Genomic DNA, 6,716 nt, shown 5'->3' with positions numbered 1-6,716 from the left:
CCAGCCCTTAAATTTGCAGCAACTTCTCCATTTACTTCTCAGCCATTATTTTTTTCTGCATTAACAAAGCACCTGTCATGGAACAGCAGTAACTGCAGAAGTAAATGCTCTGAAAAGAATTTATGAAGGGGGGGAGCGATGGAAAATTAATATGACTGGAGAATCAGAGAAGTGCTGAAAAAATGAAATGGACTAAGTGTCAGTTGAACATGTAAAAGTGATAGGATCACATTGCTAAGGGGAGAGATATTATCACCCTCTTTTGGTGCACCTTCTTTCGCTTTTTTTCTCCTTTACTGGTGCTTTTCAACTAACAAGTTGGCAACTGGTCCTTGGCAGCTATGTGCAAATTAGCCTACATACAGTCTTGTCACCCTGTTACCTACTCCAGTCCACAGCACCCTTTGACAGTTGAAACATACAAGGAAACCAACCAAGCAATACATATTTCAGATTACCTTAGGGCTACACTGGCAAATGACAGACAAGATACCTCAATTTCATTTTTGAGGTTCCAAAGATTAAAACAGTTGCAAACAGAATGAAATAGTGATCAGAGCAAAGAGAGAAAAAGTGGGTCTATCCCATGAAAGACCCAAGGACCTGGCTGAAGAACTAACAGGAAAAGAGAGGGAGAACTATCCATCATCTGTTAGGCATAATATAGGTTGTTCAGCAAACAAGCAACAGAAAACAGGTTAGTCTTATTATCACCATACTGCATATACTGGGGTGGAAGGAACAGCTTAGAATTAGCATCTTACTTAAGTGAATTAAGTTCACTGCTAAGATGATTTAAGGAGGGAACTTAACAACTTAAAAGCTCATACTCTTAGCTAGCACAAAACAATAGTCTTTAATAAGCAAATACAGAACAGCACAACACTGAAAACAATGAGTTAGGGGTACAAATGTTTAGAACTAAGTCTTGATTATGCAGAATCAAATACAGTGTTCAAAAGACACTTCTAGCTTTCATATAGCTGTAGCAGTCTCTATTTCCAGGCCATCTATGTGTAGAAATGGGAGAAAGAGGGTGGGGGGGGGAGAGGTTTGTGCCAATGGTAGATCGTGAGTCCTTGCAGGAAGGTACTGGAGAATCCAAATGATCTCCATCTTCTCCCATTCCCAAATGTTGCTTCAAGGAGGCTAGGAGATATGCACTGCTTCCTAAGGGCATCATTGAAATTAGAGATAGCCCTGAGCAAGGATGGAGGAGTTAACTGTGCCTGTAAGTTAACATGCCAACACACAAAAAGACACGAATGGTTTCAGCAGTGGTTGTGCTGAGTGCAATGACATGCTGAATCCACTTTCACCCCTCAAAATGATTTAGGAAAAGGCTCAGAAACAAACTCTTTCATATGTCTTTGTGACGTCATCGCATAAGTCTGCTCACAGTAGTTTGCATCAGAGGCAAAGGGAAGCTGAAATTTCCCTTCTTTCTTTAAGCTAGATGGTGGGGTCAACAAGTATGTGGTGGCAAAGCAACTGGAGCTCAGAGACCCATGCACACTTGGTGTGTTGTCAGTACAATCCATCCCCACATCACAAGGGAAAGGAAGCTGAACCACCACCACCCTTTCTTCCCCACTGGAATGAAGCAAAATCAAGAGTTTGTGGATCTATTTAGATTGTTTTCTTAACTCTGTTGTTCATTCATTTATATATTTCCTTACTGTACCACCCACAGACAAACCTCTCTGGGCGGTATACAACAACTCAAGCTCCTCAGCCCTAAAATTATAAAATATAACGACAATTTCTCTTCCCTCCCCCTTTTGCTAATTATTTAGCTTTCAATCCTGGACACAGTTAGACTGCTTTAATTTCTCTGATTTTGGATTTGACTCATGTGGGTAGCTTGTGCCTTACAGTACAATACTATGCTATTAGATATAAATGCCTTTCAAGCGGAGTTCCTATCAGATAAGTGTGCTTATGGTTGCACCCAACAAACATCAACACCTAAAACGTATTTTGCTTGGGCATCAACCATCAAATGGAAAAAAATGATCTTTATTACGAATTTGTATAAACAAAGAAATCTAGTATTAGAAAATCAGACTGCAAGCTACTAAATTAGCTGTATTTCAAAAAATGAACAAAATCTTACTTGCTGTTTTAATGTTTATTGGCTTATATTTTTTGTTGATATGTCCTCTGAAAGGTTAATAAAATGTTGAACTTTACTTATTTTTTAAAGTATTTAAAAGTTAACAAACGGTTTACAAAATTCTCTCTAGCTACTAAGAAGCCTGGCAATATGAAAGCCACATGAAAATCTATAGGGGAGAATACTAAAGTTGTTCCAAGTATGCCTGATATGTGTGTTTGTTCAATTATAAAATGATACATCCCAAATTTTTAAGACAAAGTGCCTCATAATCACTATCAAAGATAAAAGCCAGGCATGAACAAAAGAAATAAAAGTCAGTGGGCTCATATAAGAAATGACAGAAACTCACCAAACCTTCCTATGTAAAAGGGCTGAATGTATCCAGAAAGAGAGCATTTTCAACAGTCAATTACTTTTCCATTTTGTCCCAGGACTTTAAAAGTTAAAGGCATAGTTCTGCCAATTGCAAGATGCCCCCATCCAGCACAGACCACCCACAAGTACTGATTTTCCATCTGGTGAACAAAACAGACATCTCCCTAATTATTTTTTAAAAGGGGGTTTCCCCCCTCCCCTAACATGCTTCCTTTATTTGTCTGTGACCTGGAACTTAATGGAAAACCTGGTAGATGCCAACCATATTTCTTGCAATGTAGCATCCTAGTTTCCTACCCTTAAAAAAGCTTATTTGAAGCTATTACATATGCTGCTTTCTAACAATCTGAATCATCACACAATTCAATCCTGAGATTAGCACAGTTTTGCACTTAACACTGAATATTTTAATCAGTACATTAAAGCAGAACAGTACTCGGCTTACAGTCTCTTATGCTGAGCTCCCATATTGCCAGTGTCAAAATTTATGCCTTTTTTCAGTAAGATTGTCTCTACTGCCAGCAATACACTCAGAAATGCCAACTGTAATTAAAATCTGGCACTCTGTGCAGCCACTAGCAGACTTTATTAAAGCCCTCTTTTGAAAAGTATTTTATTAGCATTACTATTATTATTAGCAAAAGACAAGATAAATGATATACACTTTCAAAAACTGAAAACATGGTCACAACTGTCTAGGAAACTAGCCTTGGAAAAGGCCATAAACTATGTTAATTGTGGTATATATGTGTGCTTTTAAAGATATCCACATGCCAGGATCACAGATTTCAGTCTCCCATATAGTTTCTGTATGCTGTGGCATTTTGATAACATTTGCAGACTCTCTGATATGTAAGATCAGATAAAGTAGGATTCTTAGGCATGTAAGCTGCTCAGTGAAGGAAGCCGTTATACAAATAAGTGATTTACGTAATTTGCTGACTGGGTTGTCAGCATTTTGCACTCCTCCAAATACTTTAGAAATGATTTTACATTTCAAAAATATCAACATTCTGTAAAAGTGTTAGGTCTACAAAATTCTGTAATAGTGTTAGATCTTGAAAACTGATGGAGAGAATTTCAAGTCCTCTATATCTGCCATTACTCACTGGGCCAACTTAACTGGTCTCTCACCATGTATCCTCTCCCTCCGGGCTGTGGTCCCAAATTCCCATTTTTCAACAAGCTCCTGTGCTCCCTATGATAAATTGCATCATTTTTCATAAGCTGTATATGGAATCAATTAGGCAATTGTGATGCAGAATAACTATTTTTCTACCTTATTAAGACCTTTGATGAGAATATTGCACTGCTGAATGGATATAGAAGGAATGATAGCCCACAAAATCCCAGGAGATCTAAAAACATTGGGGTTCTAAGCGACTCATGACACTGCAGAGGAAATATCATGGAGAGGTGAACAAGCGTTTACTAAGAAATAAAGTGAAAGAAGTGAAATTGCATATAAAATTTTGTCAGACCACTGGGCTTTTACAACACAGTCTTTGCTTTGCGAGGCATCAAGACTCAATATCCTTGTGTAAGGGTCCCCAGCCTGTTTCATCCTGGGGCACATTTGAAAACATTTGCCACAAAATGGCTTCCATGGAGAATCCAGCTAGTAACATAATGGCTTTTATGCAGGACTGGATAGCTAAAAGAGGTGAAGGAAGGAGAAATAGCAAGTATAGCCTCTAGGAAGGAGGAGGAAGCAGGAAAGCAAAGGAACAGAGGAGAGAGAATGAAGGAGAGTAAAAGCTAAACAGGGAAGAAATAGTGGGGCATATAAGTGTGTGGAGAGAAATAGCGAGCCTAGAGGCAGGGGTGCAGAGAAACAGCAAGATAGATAGGAGGAGAAAAGGGACAAGGCTAGGGGCTGTGAAGGGGAAAAATAAGGCTAGAAATGGGAAAGGAATAGAAATAGAAAGGCAAGGGGTCAAAGAGGTGCAGAGGTGGACAGGATAAGATCAAGTGTGTCAGGCCACAACTCTTTCAGTCTCTTCCTTCCCACTGAACAGTTGATTAACAGCCCCTTAAGGAACAGAAAAATGTGATTAGTGGCCTTCTAAAGAACCAAGAATCCCGATGTTTTTCCAAGTTTTTTTTAATTAAAAATCAATTATTAAAGGAGGAGGATTTCGCAGGAACCCTTAGGCACTGTTTTGGGGACCCCTTGCCATAGAGCAAGTTTCTTCCAGTAAAACAGTTTTTTGATAAACATTCATCTAAGCATCATTAAAATAACATTGAAGTATATTTCAAGTAGCGGGGCTGCTCTTTCATATATACTCCAATCCTCTAAATAAGGTTCTGCCTTCTGATAGGATCAGATCATTTTGTCCATTTAGTATGGTATTTTCCTCTCTGACTGGCAGTTGTCTTCCAGGGTCTCCAGCAGAAAGACCAAGCATTTAATCTGTGCTATAGTCCTTCTCTTCAATTATTTAAATATTGTTACAAATCAATGAACTTGTGTATGAAACAGCCTCTAATTGTGGCCTTCTGTCAATACCAGTCCCACGGGACACATTAAATGGCCCAAGAAAAATTATAGTTGTTATGCCCCTGCATGACTTTTCCTCACAGGGAGTGATGGAGGACCAACAGCCACCCATAACCAGCAGTGCCCCAAACCTGCCAGGATACCAAAAGAAGCCTGGAACCTCAGGGTTAACTACCATGAGGGCAACACCTGTGGATGATATGAAAACTTCCTCAGAAACAGGGAAACCCCCCCAAGTCTCAGAAAAATTGCTGCCTGAAAAGGCCAGAGCTCACAAGGAGTGTTGCTGTTAGACCAAGCAGAAGCCTCCCTATAAGAAAACTCATCTAGCACATAGGAGGCTTACTCACAAGGAGAACCCAACAGATCATAGCTGAGGATGACACTGTCAGCATCTACATAAAGACAACAGAGTAAGCCTAAGAATGCTGTTGGAAACAAAGTTGAACAGGCCATTCTGAATCCAGCTTCCCTTTTGACTGCTTCCTAAGTCGATTCCCAGAATGACTACTTCTGGACCAAATTCTGACTGTGAATAAAACTCCCTCCACTCCCATAAGACTCTGCCTCTGAAGGAAGTGAAGAAGTGATCTATATAAGCAGGTTGCTTACCTGTAACTGATGTTCTTCGAGTGGCCATCTGTGCAGTCACACAGATGGGTGCTGTGCCTGCGCAGTGCCTTTGGCCAGAAGATTACAAGCTAACGGTTTTTGGCGGGAAAGCTCCGCTCCCCCTCCCCCATGGCCTATAAAGAGTGGAGCGTCCGCCATTTTGTTCAGTCTTTGACGACCGAATGGACGCCCCCATGTGGAAAAAATATCCCTACTGTAAACGATATCGGTACCAAGAAAAAATGGAAACATTCGGTACCGATAAAATGTCCACTCACCAACACTGAGCGGGGCCAGCGGGTGGGTTGTGTGACTGCACAGATGGCCACTCGAAGAACATCAGTTACAGGTAAGCAACCTGCTTTTCTTCGTCGTGGCCTCTGTGCATCACACATATGGGTAGATTAACAAGCTTACCCTAAAGGAGGAGGGGAGGTGTCCTCAATGAAGAACAGACGAAAGAACGGCTCTGCCAAAGGAGCAATCCTGCCGAGCCCGAACATCTAGATGATAATGTCTGGCAAAAGTACAAGGGTTCGCCCAAGTAGCAGCTCGGCATACATCATCAAGCGGGACCCCCAGTGCAAAGGCGGATGAGGTCGCAACAGCCCCAGTCGAATGGCCAGTTGATAGGATAAGGTTATAGTATGGACTATCCACTTGGAAAGTCTCTGCGGAGTGACTGGATTGCCCTGATCTCTGGTGGAATATTTAATGAATAGTCTATTTGAACATCGAATAGATTCAGTCCTCGATCTGTAGAAGGCTAAGCAGCGCCGAAAGTCAAGTGAATGCAAGGATCTCTCTAGTGGAGTCGATGGTAATGGGAAAAAGGCAGGTAAAATAATATCCTGTCCCATATGAAAAGGTGTAGTCACCTTAGGAAGAAAAGAGGGGTCAAGGCGCAAAACGACCTTTTCTCTATGAAAATTCAGGTAAGGCGGGTCTATGCAGAGAGCGCAAAGCTCACTGGTCCTTCGGGCTGAGGTGACCGCCACAAGAAATGCTGTCTTCCAGGAAACCAGACGCAAATCTACTGTTGCCAATGATTCGAAAGGAGCTCTCGTAAGCACTTGCAGAACAACAGAAAGACTCCAGGTAGGCATT

The 6,716-nt window shown here is 41.0% G+C and overlaps 1 protein-coding gene across 4 annotated transcripts in view; it reads left to right on the top strand.

The window, feature by feature from the left end:
• Nucleotides 1–6,716, top strand: part of CLYBL (citramalyl-CoA lyase) — a 228,273-nt gene that overhangs the window by 26,061 nt on the left and 195,496 nt on the right. The gene's annotated exons all lie outside the window — the stretch shown is intronic.

This window comes from Varanus komodoensis, unplaced genomic scaffold (genome assembly GCF_004798865.1).
Source record: "Varanus komodoensis strain SLA01 unplaced genomic scaffold, ASM479886v1 scaffold2, whole genome shotgun sequence".
NCBI classification, from domain to species: Eukaryota; Metazoa; Chordata; class Lepidosauria; order Squamata; family Varanidae; genus Varanus; species Varanus komodoensis.
The sequence above is the reverse complement of the archived record's forward strand: the minus strand, read 5'-3'. Positions and strand labels throughout refer to the sequence as shown.